We start from the raw sequence: 15,187 nt of genomic DNA, 5'->3' as shown, positions 1-15,187 counted from the left end.
CGACCATGTAAGAATTATCGAATTGCTAGAGCAAAATAATTTCACAACAGAATCTGATAATTTTTATCTAGCATTCTCGACAAAGGACTTGATAATCTTCATATGACGGCATATTATTCTCTATTTTACGGATTTGGGGCTATTGTGTTAGAGTTATGGTTCTGGATGGCCCATGGAGATATCTCCTAAATCCTGAATCCCACTATCATATCTTTTGTACCTCACAGAGTAGTCTCCAGTGATAGGTTTTCAAGGACAAGAATGGTTATCCCTCGACACATCATTTTCTTAATCTCATGGTCATTGCCATCGCCCCTTTTTCCATCTTTTTACGTAAATACAACTGTCACTCAATAAAAATGCAAACGTGTCGATACCACTGCTGTAAGCGGCCGTGCGTTCTAAAAGGCTAAAGTACGGTTCCAAAGACGGTTTCAGCGACGTAAAAAGGGACGTTACGAGTGATGGAAAAAGGGATAGCATTCCCATCCCTGGAGCCATCGCGGAAAATTGCCGCGTCAAACGGTCATTTTTCCGCCATCGCTAGAGGGATCGCTGGAACTGTCCCTCCAAAGGGATGGGTAAATGATCGTGTGACTCAGGGTTAATACTCTAAAACAGCGGTTCCCAGCTGTGGGGTACGCGTACCCATCGGGGGTAATGGAGGACGCCAGAAAAGTATGTAACTCTTAACCAGGAAATATGCATGCATATTATAAGGGACATTTAAAACAAAGTTACGCTAAGTTATATTTTGTAACTATTTTACCAGTTTCTGTCGGTACAATTATTTATGACTAAAAGTGACACCTACCTACTGGAGCTGTTCCTCTATTTTTTTAGAGTATTCTACCAATTACGGTAGGTTACGATGGGGTACTTAAACCTTTTAATACCGAAACAACTTACCAACTGATTTTTATTATTTTTATGTATATCCAACTTATTTAACAACTAATTTAGATATATTATGAAATAAAACCTAAACACAAATTTTTAATGCTTTTTCAAGAATTATTATTATGATATTCTACCAATTAAGGTAGGCTTCCATGGAGTACTAAAGAAGTATTCCTAGGAGCCTCCCTTTCCTTCAAGAACTGCTCTCTTCAATTTCCTGTAAGACCTATTCCCTTTCACTCTATCTAAAAATTCTATTATCTTCCTTTCTTCCCTCGTTTACCCAACATTCTTCCCTCTAATACTGTTTTCAACATCCTTATCTGCCAAGTAGGTACTCGCTCCATCCACACCTCTTGTAGGGATGGAAAAAATTATTCAGGATTTAGCGATAGTACAAACCCGAGCGTGATTCAGCCTTTGAGATGCTTCGGGAAGCTATTTTCCCATTCTAAAATTACAGAAGAGACGCATAATTGCCTAAATAACTTTACAATACACTATTGCCAATCCTGGCGGCCGCATAAGTCATCCACTGAATCCCGTCGAAACGTCGGAAGAAGCAAGGAGAACCTTAACAAGAGTAAAACCCATGATATCTTCGTTATATTCTGTTAGCCAGGAAAGCATAGGGAATTACATCAGTAGCTTCCTTCCTCAAAATCATCCATTTAAACATTACTCACAATAATCGTTGTAAAGGACTTGCGTAGGCAAAGGTTTCCAACCTACCTGTCTTACTCGCATTTTTTCAATTTAATCATTAAAAAGAACTTTTCCTTCTGTTTTCGAATTCCCTAGAAAAGAAATAAAAAGATCCAATATACATTTGCGCGTTGTGTCCTCATGATTATCGCACTTAAACCCCATCTGTATCGGATTAAACGAAGAGAAAAGATAAACCTACACACACCAGGGAGGTAGTTTACTATGAAAAAATCATTTCGCTAAGGCAGGAGCCGAACCTGGATCTCCCAACTACCGGTCGGTATGCTATCACATAATGGGTAAACTTAGCACCGGGGCGCGTGTCTTTGTAAAAAAAAATCACTTCTTGGTTGGAGGCACGATCTTAGAAAAAGATGGTTGGAGGGCTCAGTGGAACAAAACTTGAGGACTTTTTTTACGTCTTACAAGGAGATTTCGCGACGTCTCGATAGATATTCGCTCGTAAAGACTTCGTGCAACATGACATCCCTTGAGTAATCGCCGAGGTAAGGCACAATTCGGAGTTTCCTTTAAACTCCATAAATTGATATTAAATTTTAAAAAATCACGAAGTAACTAAATAAAACGAATGGGGATAAAATGTAATAGTGATTTCAAAAATTAGAAGAGAGAAAAATACGGCCGTAGTTAAGAGATTAGTGATTACTCAAGGGATGTCATGCTGCGCGAAATCTTAACAAGCGAATATCTCTCGAACCCGAGCCTATATGGAAGAAAGCCGTGATACTTTTTCTACCTTACCTATATAGTTTCAGTTAATAACATCCGTGTGCAGATCCCGAACATCACTTAGGCGATGTCTCCTTGTTAGTAAACTAAAGCCCATTTGATACAAGTAAGCATTTCACATGAATAAGCTGAAAGATGTAAAGACCGTTCTACAAGGAAGAAGTTATAGCCATTTATATTCATTTCATTTGCTGAAATGAATGAAATAACAGAAGATTTGGATGTATCATTAGTTACTATGAGCAACATTTTCATGACCGTACGGTGTGCCTGTGGGAATACTCTGGCATGCTGGTGATTGATCACCCCCTGCCACTAGAGGTGGCTCATAGAGGTGGCTCGCAGGGTATTATGTAGATGTAGATCCCAATTGCAAACGTTCAAGTAAGATTTCACGCTGACAATTCATCCGAGATCACTACTTAATATCGAGATTCGTTTGCTCATCCTTCGGCGATCTATTCGACCAGAATCCTATCATACATTGTGTAGACATTCGGGAGATCCCCAGCGTATGTTGTTCTTCGTCCGAAACGTCGGGAGATATGCGGCCAATTACCCGAAGGATAACTAGAGAATCCTCTCTACCCCGACACGCCGAGATCTCACAGCTTCCCTACTTTGGCATACGCACTGCCATTTACACGCTCAAGTGCTTGATTTAAGATAGGGGTCCCGCGAAACCTGATGGACATCGGACTCCACAACATCCCGAGTCCGTGGAGGCGATTCACGTGAATAAACCGGCCAGTCCGAGATTCTATCACTTATCCTTTACCTGCATTCCTCCTCCCTGGAGCTCCTCACGGTAACAGTAGCCATCCTCCTCCCGCACTCCTTACGGATATCCCAGCGTCCGGCCTTACTCCCATGGAGACCACTGGCGAAGGTTGGAGAAGACGAACATGGCCGGTCCGGAGCTTCCAACGAGTGATATTCGAAACTACATCACAAACAACCACAGAACGGACGAATATCGCGGATCAGAGAAAAGATGTTCTCTTATTTCACACTCCCGATGAACTCTCACAAGTAATCATTCATGTATAGATTTACATATATTTCACACGCCACATACGTAAAACACTTTTGGTTTAGACTACTAGAAGATAATAAGCCAAAGACACTGTTATGGGGCACAGGTTGTATAGGGAAAGGGGTTGAAGCGGCGAGTATATCTTCCCGATGGTCGCCGACGCACACAAGAATAACTCGACTTCGCGTCTTGGGCTTCACCGGTCGACTGCCCCCTGAGGTAACCTCGCCCTCCCATCCCTATTTCTCCCACAACATTCCCCTATGCCCCACACCACGCTTCTGACTCCCCACACCAGCCCTCGGCTAAAACCAGGCGGACACCTCACACCCGAGACCCTCCGGAGTTCCTCCTCATACCTCTCCTCCGTCTCTTCTGGTTTCAGCGCCATTACGCCGACAACAGCGCTGCCTGTTGGCCATGACTACGAGCTAACCTCGTGCTTTCCCCCTCCTCCTCATCCACCTTCCCCTCCCTCTCCACACAATTCTTATACCACTCCTTCGTCTTCCTCCTCTATACATCCTTATACCAGCCAGGCCAACGCTTCCCCTCCCCACCAATCCTTTCACTTTCCAGACGGAAAAAGGAAAGAGAAAAAAAACATTCGCGAATTACGGACTGGAATACTCTTATGAACTTGATTTTGAAATCTGCGAGAACGCAAACTGAGCTAGTTGGCGCATGGCTACATAATCAATAAAATATTTGCATTTACAATTTAAAATTGTTGATGTTCATAAATCATTTTAGAGCAGCGGTTTCCTTCCGTACACCTCTATATGTATATAACTAATATTGCACCACCAAAAATGTAACGTGCACATTTTATTAGATTATTTCACTGCGCGTAGGAGTCACTTTTAGTCATAAATACTTGTACCAACAGAAACTGGTAAAACAGTTACAAAATATAACGTAGCGTAACTTTGTTGCAAATACCCCATATAGTATGCATGCTTATTTCCAGGTTAAGAGGTACATAGTTCCTGGCGTCCGCCATTACCGATTATTTTCGGCGTACACCCAGCTGGTTCATTGCGTACTCCTCGGGGTACGCAGCATGCGGTTAGCATGCGGCGTATCCATCGCATTTAGGCACGACATCACACATTATCTATGAGCTACCTCTAGGGCGCTACAGGAAGCTCACAGGGCATCACCTAGATGTAGATATGTGACATCCCGAAGATATTTGGTATATTTATTAGAAAACAACGTTGATTGACAACGATGACGCAACAAAGCCCTTAGATAGGCCCTCATCTTTCGGTCAGCTTAGTTATGATATTATTACGCACATAATGTTTTTTCCTCAAGGTATTGTGTATTTTGGTTGTATGTGTTGTCATTTCCGCAATTTATGAAATTTGAAGTTAGCCTAAACACAGGCTTATTGCCTTACACGCTTCCTTACTTCCTTGAATGGATGTAATAATCTGTAATAAATATGTATGCATGGAAGAATAAATTATTATATTATTATTATTATATAGCCGAAGTGCTTCGATACCAAGGGGTGACTTCAACGATCGAAAAAGGGATCCGAAGATTAATGGGAAAATGTACCGCATAAAACGCATCTTTCTTCGTAGAAAATGTTGAGGCCGATTACCCCAGGTGCAAACCGGTGTCTGAAAGGTACTATAGGGTACTTAAGATAGCTAGGGAAGACACGGAAGGTACAGTTAGGTCTCCAGCAACCTCATGCCTAACTAGCTGTTTAAATTTCTTGTGCGGTATCGTTCACCATATGAATGGGCAGGTATGATAAGGTCATTACAGAGACCAAAACATCGCTTGTTCAGATACCGACTCAGGTAAACTCCGAGGGACAAACGCTGTATCATAAATAATTACATAAATGAATGGTGCCTAAAAATTACTTTATATTTCATATGACAATTCTTAATTATATTCTCTTATTTCTAACAGCATGTTTTCCATGATCTAGCTTCATAGGCAGATTGCTTTCATAAGTAGTTGGCAAGTTTTGCCTTTCGCAAAGTTCTGGTAAATTAAGCTAAAAATTGCTGATTGTAAATCTTTACAGACAAACATTAGACTGCTGGTGCTCCTGGAATCACATTCTATCAATGGTCCTCGTCACTTCCTATCTTGAAACTAATATCAACAATTATCAACATCTATCTACAATTGTATTAACTATCAAAAGTTCCCCCTGCCAAACACCCTATAGGTGGCTCGCTGGGTATCATGTAGATGTTTGTAGATGGTTACACTAATTTTAAGATGCTATTTACGATAACATTAATGATTATAACATTGCCGATACTCTTTGGTGAAAGGCATACGTCATCGAGTTTTCCGCTAACTTTACGCTCTGAGAAATTTTACAGCCCGACTATATTCCACATGCATACACCTTGAGGCCAGCAAAAACATGTGAACTCATTTCAACGGCGACCATACGGCCATGCTCACCGGAAATGATTTCCTGAGAAAATTAAGGTGGCAACATTGCGTTATTGTGATTCAGAGTATCGACTCCTCACTGACGAATCACAAAAACGCTGAGGAGGGGATGAATAAAAATCATTGACGTGATCGCGATAATTGCTGCTAACAGGAACCACAGCACGCTCTTTACTATCGCCACAATACGCACAAAGTTATTCTGAACATATCCAAAAGTGCTTGCATACAAGTTGTTGCTTGTTGTTGCACTAGAGTTCATTGCTTGTTTTTTTCAAAAATCTGGTATTGGAGGAGCAGAATTCAAAAATAAATTAGTATTGCAGTTATTAAAAAAGAATTAAAGTTTGAGTTATTAATAAATTAATTTCTATTGTATGGCGGAATTACTATATAGCCGACTATAGTGCTTACCAGAATATTATTTTAATGGGTGACCAAAACGACAAAGCAGGAGTTACGCGACCATCTCGTTACACTACCATTAATCTCAAAATGGGTAGGATTGGGAAATCGCATTGCTGATACTCGCTCACAGCTCTCTTAATTAAGCTCAAAGATTAATTTTTACAGGCAATTATAATCTCAATTTTTCGTTTAACCTAAATTATAAAATGTTCAGAAATTCAGGGTAGTAAATAAAATGTAGAAAAGGTTGGATAATCAAGAATACCTGTATTCATGGTAACTTCTAAGTGCATCCCAAAAATGTTTGCATTACCATAGCTCACTAAATAAGGAGTTGCGATCCCATGTTTATAGTACACAAAATGCGTAAATTTGTCTTTCCTACCGTCTCCTGAAGTATTGCAGAACCCTCCTGAAATACCCTGTATATGGATTAAAGATTTATAGTATCAAATATACGTCATGCCAATTAATTTATGCTAGAAAAATTAAGGAAATGAAAGCCCTAATTCTGGAAGAAATTTGATACGGAAACGAGTGAAACATTAAGTAAATGTAAATACTAATATCTGATTTTATGAGAGCCGCGGCATTATGAGACATCGTGAGCCTTACCTTGAGATACATAGATCGCATTGGTTGGCCTAGCGTGCTGTAGGTATACGTCATGCTGAATAATTTTTGCCGGAAAAATTAAGGAATTAACCTTTCGTCAGGCGCAATATTTGAACTGCTGAGTTCAGGCGCAATGTGCCTGACAGGCACAGAGATGATAAAACATTATTAACTGGCATGGCTCAGTGGTTTAAAGCACCGTTATTAGTGTAGCTTAAGCTATTAGTGTATTAAATTATTGAAAATCAAAATTAATGGTAACTAGGTTTGGCAATACCTTAGTAACAAAACATCAATACATATGTACAAAGATAAGAGGTATGTCAAAAATTTTTGTGTATTCTTTTCTGTTCTTATATATATATGTGTATACTTTAAATTATATTACTGTATAAAATACGCGATCGTAACATTTTTATGTAAAAATATTGAATATCGTTGTCATCTTTGTATTTTATATTGTTCATGTTTTCTCTTTCATAGCCCTGAGGATGATTTTAAATAAATCGAAACGTTGGCTATAACTTGTTTTTACATTGACCTAAACTCCAAGAAATATTATTTAATGTATTAAACAAGGACAAGAATAGAAGAGGAAAAAAAAAATAATTAGCTATTAGTGTAGCACTAACACTTCAATGATGATTACTACGCATATTTATCCCTTTATACGCTGTCATAAGACCCCAGACCGATCCAGCAAGGTGCGATTTAACGTGATCATTAGGCCAGTAAATATTATTACATGTAATTTATTTTATCGAGTGAATTCTATAAGATCAGTTTTCTTATTTTGCTAACTTATTTAGGTAATGATGGTTTTATTTTAATTTTATATGCCATTATTTTGTTCAATTAATCTAAATAATCCGCCACTGATCTGTTGGCATAAATGCGAAAATCAAAAGGCCTCATAGTGCCTGTCAAAACAAACAGCTATCTTGAGCGTCTAGGTTCTGTGCCGCTAAGTGGCGCGAATAAATGAAAAAACACTCGCATTGTGCCTATCAGATTCATTGCCCCCCGACGAAAGGTTTTTGGCCCCTATTCTCGAAGAAATTTATTACGGAAACGAGTGAAACATACAATAGATCTAAAGAATAATATTTTTATGGTAATATTATTTACGCCTGCATTATAAATAAGATTGTATGAGATTCAGTGAGACGGTGAAAACGAGAGTTCGGCGGATTTGGATGGAATCGAAAGGATGGCTCGAGGTCGAAACGCACGTGGAATAGGCGGAGTTGTTCGGGACGTAAACGCAGGAGGGTGGACTGCTTTTGTGGGTGGGGGAGGTGTTTGTGAGTGGAAGGGGAAGAAAATAGAGATTGGAATGCTCCCGGTGACTGGAACGGTGGAGTAGATGAGTATTCCCGGCGCCAGCGAGAAGGAGAGAGGGAGAGGAGAAAATATAAGGAGAGGAGGGATAGAGAAAAAGAAGAAGAAATAATCACGGGTTGGCGGGGAAGGCCAGTCAGCGACTGTGTGTGAGGGGGAGGAGGAAGAGGGGGGAAGGAGAAAGGAAGAGAGAGGGGGAAAGGAGGGGTGGTAAGTTGAAGGGGAGGGCGGTGAGTTGAATGCGTGCGTAAGTAGTGCGGGAGAGATAACCACGGAAAACTCGAGGACCTGAAGATTGATTAAATAGGTGAGGTTAGAGCTCGTTTGAGCAGGTGAGGATTCGAAGGTTGTTTGAATTGGTGAGGCTAGAGCTCACTGAAAATCCTAAAGGTTGCTTGAATAGGTGAGGGTAAAGCTCATTCAGAAACATAAAGGTTATTTAATTGGTGAGGTTATAGATCATTCAAAAGAATCGAAGGTTGTTTGAATTGGTGAGGCTAGAGCTCATCGAAAAACCTAAAGGTTGCTTGAATAGGTGAGGGTAAAGCTCATTCAGAAACATAAAGGTTATTTAATTGGTGAGGTTATAGATCATTCAAAAGAATCGAAGGTTGTTTGAATTGGTGAGGCTAGAGCTCCCCGAAAAACCTAAAGGTTGCTTGAATAGGTGAGAGTAAATCTCATTCAAAAACATGAAGGTTTGTTTAATAGGTGAGGTTAGAGCTCACTGAACATGAATCTCGTTTGAATAGGTGAGATTCGGGCACACTCAAAAACCAGACGGTTATTTGAATAGGTGAGGTTAGAGTTCACTGGACCTGAATATCGTTTGAATAGGTGAGGTTAGAGCTCACTCAAAAACCAGACGGTTATTTGAATAGGATATATTGAAGCTCATTCAAAAAGCTGAGTTTAAGGTTAGAACCTAGTGAAAAACTTGAAGGTTGTTTGAATAGGTGGGGTCAAAGCTCACTACAGACAGCCATGGGCTATACGCTAGGCTTAGATTGGTTGAGCAATTGAGAATGGATATCTTAAAGAGCGATACGGAAAATATCATAAAGGCCACTATATTTCTAGGTCCGACAGAAACGATCAATTAAGAGAGATATATTGCCGAACGGATAGGAATGGGAATTCGTTCTTCCTCCGCACGATAAAAGGCTGTAATAAAAGCGTAGGCGTGATTTCTTTGGAACATTTCCTTTTGATACGTACGCGGCTGGTGTCCTTACACCCCCGCCAGACAATTATCAAGGCGGCTTACTTGGTATCAGTGGCGTAACAATGGGGTGGATAGATTCCCCCCAAAGCATCATAGAAAAAAAATATTATAAAACTATTGCCTAGTTTTGATACACAATAATTGCATCTATTTGAAGTTAAATTTTAAGTACCAAAATGATGTAAAATTCATATCCAGGCATGTCATTTTTAAAAAATAGGGTGGTTTCCTTCTATTTTTTTAATGCCTAAATTGAAAGATTATTACCCCTGGAGTACGCATTTCACGCTTTTAGATTTTTAAATGACGATATCTATTTTTCGCGATTGCATGATGAGTGAAAAATTTCAAGCCCGCGAAAAGGCGACGGCTAAGTATGAATGCTGGGTAAAGCCCGTGTGACGTCATTCTGGTTCCCGCTGCCGCCGTGTGAGGCCCCCTTGGTGCGAGGATATGAGCGCCGCTACGATGCGGGCTGCTGGCAGGTAACAGAGTACCCTGCTAGCAGATAGGGCTTGGCTTAAATAAGGATTATTAATACCTTATCAAAAGAAGGAAACTTTCCGACCACAGGCAGTTTTAATTGGTGATTATTACGACACGTTTCCCTGAGCTCTGTGCCTCATGCATGCATTGGTATGCATGAGGCACAGAGCTCACAGCTCAGGGAGTATATGATTGATGCATGCATGCATCTCAGACCATGTAAAACTCCTATCTACTCGAATAGAAACAAGGTCCCTGTGACGTCACCTGGAGTGGCATCGCATGGGCGCCAATCTGACCTTTTTCAAATGCGGTTAAAATTGACCATTACCATTCGTCTAAAGTGGGATTTCTAAAACCAAATAATTTGTATATTATGTATAAACAAATGATGGGTAACGAATCGAAATCAATGCCTTTCGTTTTCTTTGGTGAAGGAAACTACCCTATTTTCTCGGACCCCGATAGCTTGGGGGGGGGAGATGCCCCATGGGCCCCTCATCCCCCCCTCCAAATCATATTCCTAGTTACGCCGTGCTTGGTAGCATGTAGAAGTAATGAATTATTGGGTAGGTTACCACGGCGATACCCATGATGAGTTTCAGATTCGTATTTCTGTAGTGCGCGTCGTTCGTTGACAAATGCATGACCTCTGTCCATGGGAAGAAGTCTCCTTGCGAGTAACGACCTTGACCCCGCAATATGTAGTTTGGTCTGTCGTACACTCGGTGTTTTTTTCCACCGAAGAAACCGTTTTACTTATTCAACAAATATTTTTCCATCGGATCATAACCGACCTGTAGTCATTTTCGAAAATGTTTTGCATCGAAAACCACACGAGCGAAAAATAAATTCAACCTCTATATTAGGAATCTGATCGGAGTCGGTGATTATCCTGATAAAAATCAACGGGTAGGGGCCAGGCTCTGAAATCATCCATCCATAACGAATCTCGGGCACTATATCACTACTGAAGGTAACGCTTTGGGCGGAAATTGAGGTGGTGGGCGGATGGTTCTCTCAGATACAAATGTACCAGAGACTTCATAAACATCGAAGATGAAGAAGACAGAGGCAAGTGTAAAAATTGTAATATCTAATTTAAACATACTGTCCCACAGGTCGTGTGTCATTTTTGACCTCTAATTTCAAACAGAGTTCCCAATCAATCTAAATTATAAAATTCAAGGTTATTTCCAGGATTTCACGGTCTCAATGTCTTCGAATTCACGGTTTGTAGATAAACCATTTTAGGCAGAAATATTGATCGCGTTACAATCATCGGTGGCACGTTAACTACAAATTTAAGAAACGCAACAGACATCAATGCAAACGCAGCAATGAAAGTGCCATCTCTCCTGACATCACATATCGTTTTACAAAATTCAGCTCCGGCTAAAGGTTGTGAGTGGGAAAATGGAGGGACCAGGGAGCCAGAGAAGTTAAGAGGTGTCTGGATTTTCGCAAGTGTTAATGAACACTCTGGTTACCAGTCTTCCGGCTTTGATACAGGTCAATGTGTCATCATGGCACACGGACCAATAATTGCCCTTAAAAAGACGTGTCCAGATAAATCCATGGCCACGCCTGCGCTACAAAATAATCATTTAATAAACATTCATGGAAATAACTGATTCCGAATTCTCGCCAACAATATAAATTATTGCGAAATAAAAATTAGGAGGCGATAGCAAGCTTTCCACGAATAAAAGTAATAAAAATAAAAAGTACCAAATTGTACCATGGACAAGAGTAAAGTTAAGGCTGCGGAGAATGAAAGTTCCCTCGTTTTAATACATGCAGAGAGATGAGACAGTTTACTTGTGAAAGTGTGGACACTTAAAACAACCATTTTAATTCAAGAGAGTTCCCGTAACCATAAATATCCCTTCGTGATAACTGGCGTTGTCCATGAAAAATAATTTTATTTAGTCATTCAGAATATTTTATAAATTATAGAACCTGAACAGCATATTTATCAAAAATACACAACAAGCGTAATTTCCAAAAAGTTAAGGTAGAGAGAAAAATAGAAAAAGGGAAATGCCTCAAAAGAAACGTAAAAAAGTGCGTCGGCCGGGAATCGAACCCGGATCAACTGCTTGGAAGGCAACTATGCTGACCATTACACCACCGACGCCTTATAATACATAAGTATTTCCAAGGAAAGTGATGACTCAGGTGATCTTTTCTCCGCGTACGCGCCGTTTGAAGAGACGTCATTCGGATAGGAAAGTGCGAATGAAATATGATCGAAATATCGATTTATCTTTTAATCTATCATTCGCAGTTCTACGATCTAAAAATCAATATTCGAGAGATTTTTAAGGCTTTGGGACGAAATTCACGGCTTTTTCGAAGTTTTTTCACGGTGTACGAAATTCACGGCTTATTCACGGTTTTAAGGATTTCAAGGTTGAGTGGGACCTCTGTAAAGCCTATGGTTCCACGAAAGTGCTGGATATGGTTGGCGATGAGAGGCAGCTTTTAGATGAGATACAAAGGAGAGAGAAGGTATGGATGGTAGGAGTACTTAGCGGGGAGGGGATGTTGAAAATGGTGTTAGAGGGTAGAATGATAGGGAAACGAGGGAGTGGAAGGAAAAGAATAGGATTTTTTGGTAGATTGAAAGGTAGTAGGCCTTACAGTGAGTTGAAGAAGGCAGTGCTGGAAGGAAAGGGAGGCTCCCAGGTCACTTCTTTAGTACTCCATGGAAACCCACCTTAATTCGTAGAATACTATAATAATAATAATGATTCCAGAAGTTGGTTGCCATGATGGCTCGACGTTTAACTCTATGACCTTTCACCTCCGTATTAGCCTTGGAGGTAAATTAGCGGATAAGACAGGTATTTGGACAATACCAATGACTTGGGCAATCTTTAAAACGTATGAATCGACACCTTTATTGGCGTGCCATTCTTTTTCCACCCCTAGGACCTTCACTGTGATCTCACATGGTCAACTGTTAGGTTTTCGTAAATAAAAGTGTTATTTTCGGTTTTCTCATGTCCGAAAACCTAATAATTGACATCTTGGTCAATGAAATTCAGACTTTTTTAACATGTCGATTTTTTTAACATTGAAACCCCATAAGGCAAATTCAAAATTTCTGTTTGGACGCACATTGTGAGGCCAAAAAGTCAAAATTGTAAACTTTTGTTTGCACTCAACAAACCTGAGGATCTTTCTCCATAAGTATGCCAATTTTCATGAATATTGCTTCAGGCGAAGTTGCTAAAATTGGAGGTCAAACATGACACACGACCTGTGGGACAGTCTTTAGTTGCTCATAACTCTTAGTACACGTGGAAGCGTGGTAGCCTAGCGGATGAGCTTGGGGTTCAGACCGATGAGTCCCGCATTCATATCCCGAGTGAAAGTTTCCTGGAGCTCTTATAAAAATAAAAGCAATCGCGAGTTGTAGCTGGGAAATAAATTGGTCGCCCTACCCTTAGTGTGTGATTCACACGCCTGTGGCTTAGTACGGAGCGAGCTCTACTCTCGCCTATTTAATCCAAACTTCGGGTTGATGCACTTCAACGTGGTGATATAGCAAACATTTATGGCAGCAAGTGTATTTATGACTAAAGTTATAGCAATAATCCATTTTGATTTAAGAATTTCAACGAGCATCGAGAAGCATGTAAAGTCATTCGGTATGCATATGCAGCGGTATTATAAGGGTTTTAGGTATGTCGTTCATGAATGACCCATTCCATGTTTTTAAAAACCACGAAAATAGTCGATTTGAATAACGATTGATTTCTTTTTGATGCCCTTTTATGATCACATAATTCTTTCTTAAATACTGCTTGGTGCTGAAACTGTTCAAATAAAATAATTCACAGAAAAAACGTTTCAAAATTGTGTGCACTAAAAAGTATTACCCTAGTGATATTGAAATTCAAATTCATTTTTACAGTCTGTAATCATAATCACGTAAGTTTGACTGTCGCTTGAAAGGATTATAATTATATCAAATGTGGGTGAAGAATAGAAACAACGAAAAACGCTTAGGTTACATTCGAGAGTATAAATGGTTCAATGAAAGATTTCTACACGAGTCACCACCCCTGAGTTTTGTAATATTGCAGGTCAAGGCTCTTGTGGAGATATTTCCTCAAATTTTCATGAATTCATTTATCATCAACAACGAAAGTTACTGATAATATAATCATCCGAGAGCTGGGTGTTACGTACCAGCTCATTGCAAAAAAATGCTTCGTGGTGCAACGCTTGAAGAAATTGTGCTTATACTGAACCGCACCATACAGGGCTATCATAAGAGAATAGTGTGGTTTTGAATACGTTTTAAATGAAAACAGAATTATTAACAGTTTATGCTTTTTTCATCTACCATTTCATGTTTTAAGTAAAAATATTTCCCACTGGCCACTTCTCGCAAGGTAATAAGACCCAGGTTTGTTCTTACCTTTACCACAAACCGTTTTTAGCATTGACGTTCCGTCAGAAGGCAACACTTTCGAATTCAGCCGAAAGAATGGAAGATAACTAAGGATTATTTAACAAGATGTTGACTAATCGGGTCTTTCATTCAAAATAATCATTAAATAAACATTCATGTAAATAACTGATTTCGAATCCTCGCCAGCAATATAAATTATTGCGAAATAAAAATTAAGAGGCCATAGCAACCTTTCTACGAATAAAAGTAATAAAAATAAACAGTACCAAATAGTACCATGGACAAGAATAAAGTTAAGGCTGTGGAGAATGAAAGTTCCCTCGTTTTAATACATGCAGAGAGATGAGACAGTTTACTTGTGAAAGTGAGGACACTTAAAACAACCATTTTAATTCAAGAGAGTTCCCGTAACCACAAATATCCCTTCGTGATAACTGGCGTTGTCCATGAAAAATAATTTTATTTAGTCATTCAGAAAATTTTATAAATTATAGAACCTGAACAGCATATTTATCAAAAATACACAACAAGCGTAATTTCCAAAAAGTTAAGGAAAAGAGAAAAATAGAAAAAGGGAAATATCCTCAAAAGAAACGAAAAAAAGTGCGTCGGCCGGGAATCGAACCCGGATCAACTGCTTGGAAGGCAACTATGCTGACCATTACACCACCGACGCCTTGTGAGGAGAGCGGCATTTCCACGGAACATCATGACTCAGATGATCTTTTCTCCGCGTACGCGACGTTTGAACGGACTTCATTCGGATAGGAAAGAGTGAATGATGGGAAAAGATATTGAAAGTTACATCTGCCGCCTTAGCATGAATATTCTCTCTAAGTTAATGTGCCACAGA

At 39.7% G+C, this 15,187-nt stretch overlaps 1 protein-coding gene and 2 non-coding genes across 3 annotated transcripts in view; all 3 read right to left on the bottom strand.

Moving 5' to 3' along the window:
* Window positions 1-15,187, bottom strand: part of LOC124161372 — a 495,044-nt gene that overhangs the window by 341,378 nt on the left and 138,479 nt on the right. The window lies entirely within an intron of this gene.
* Window positions 11,974-12,045, bottom strand: Trnag-ucc. The gene has a single exon. It is a non-coding gene; the product is annotated as a tRNA-Gly (tRNA).
* On the bottom strand, window positions 14,939-15,010 carry Trnag-ucc. Its single transcript has one exon. It is a non-coding gene; the product is annotated as a tRNA-Gly (tRNA).

The sequence above is a fragment of the Ischnura elegans genome, chromosome 6, assembly GCF_921293095.1.
Source record: "Ischnura elegans chromosome 6, ioIscEleg1.1, whole genome shotgun sequence".
In the NCBI taxonomy this organism is placed as follows: Eukaryota; Metazoa; Arthropoda; class Insecta; order Odonata; family Coenagrionidae; genus Ischnura; species Ischnura elegans.
The sequence above is the reverse complement of the archived record's forward strand: the minus strand, read 5'-3'. Positions and strand labels throughout refer to the sequence as shown.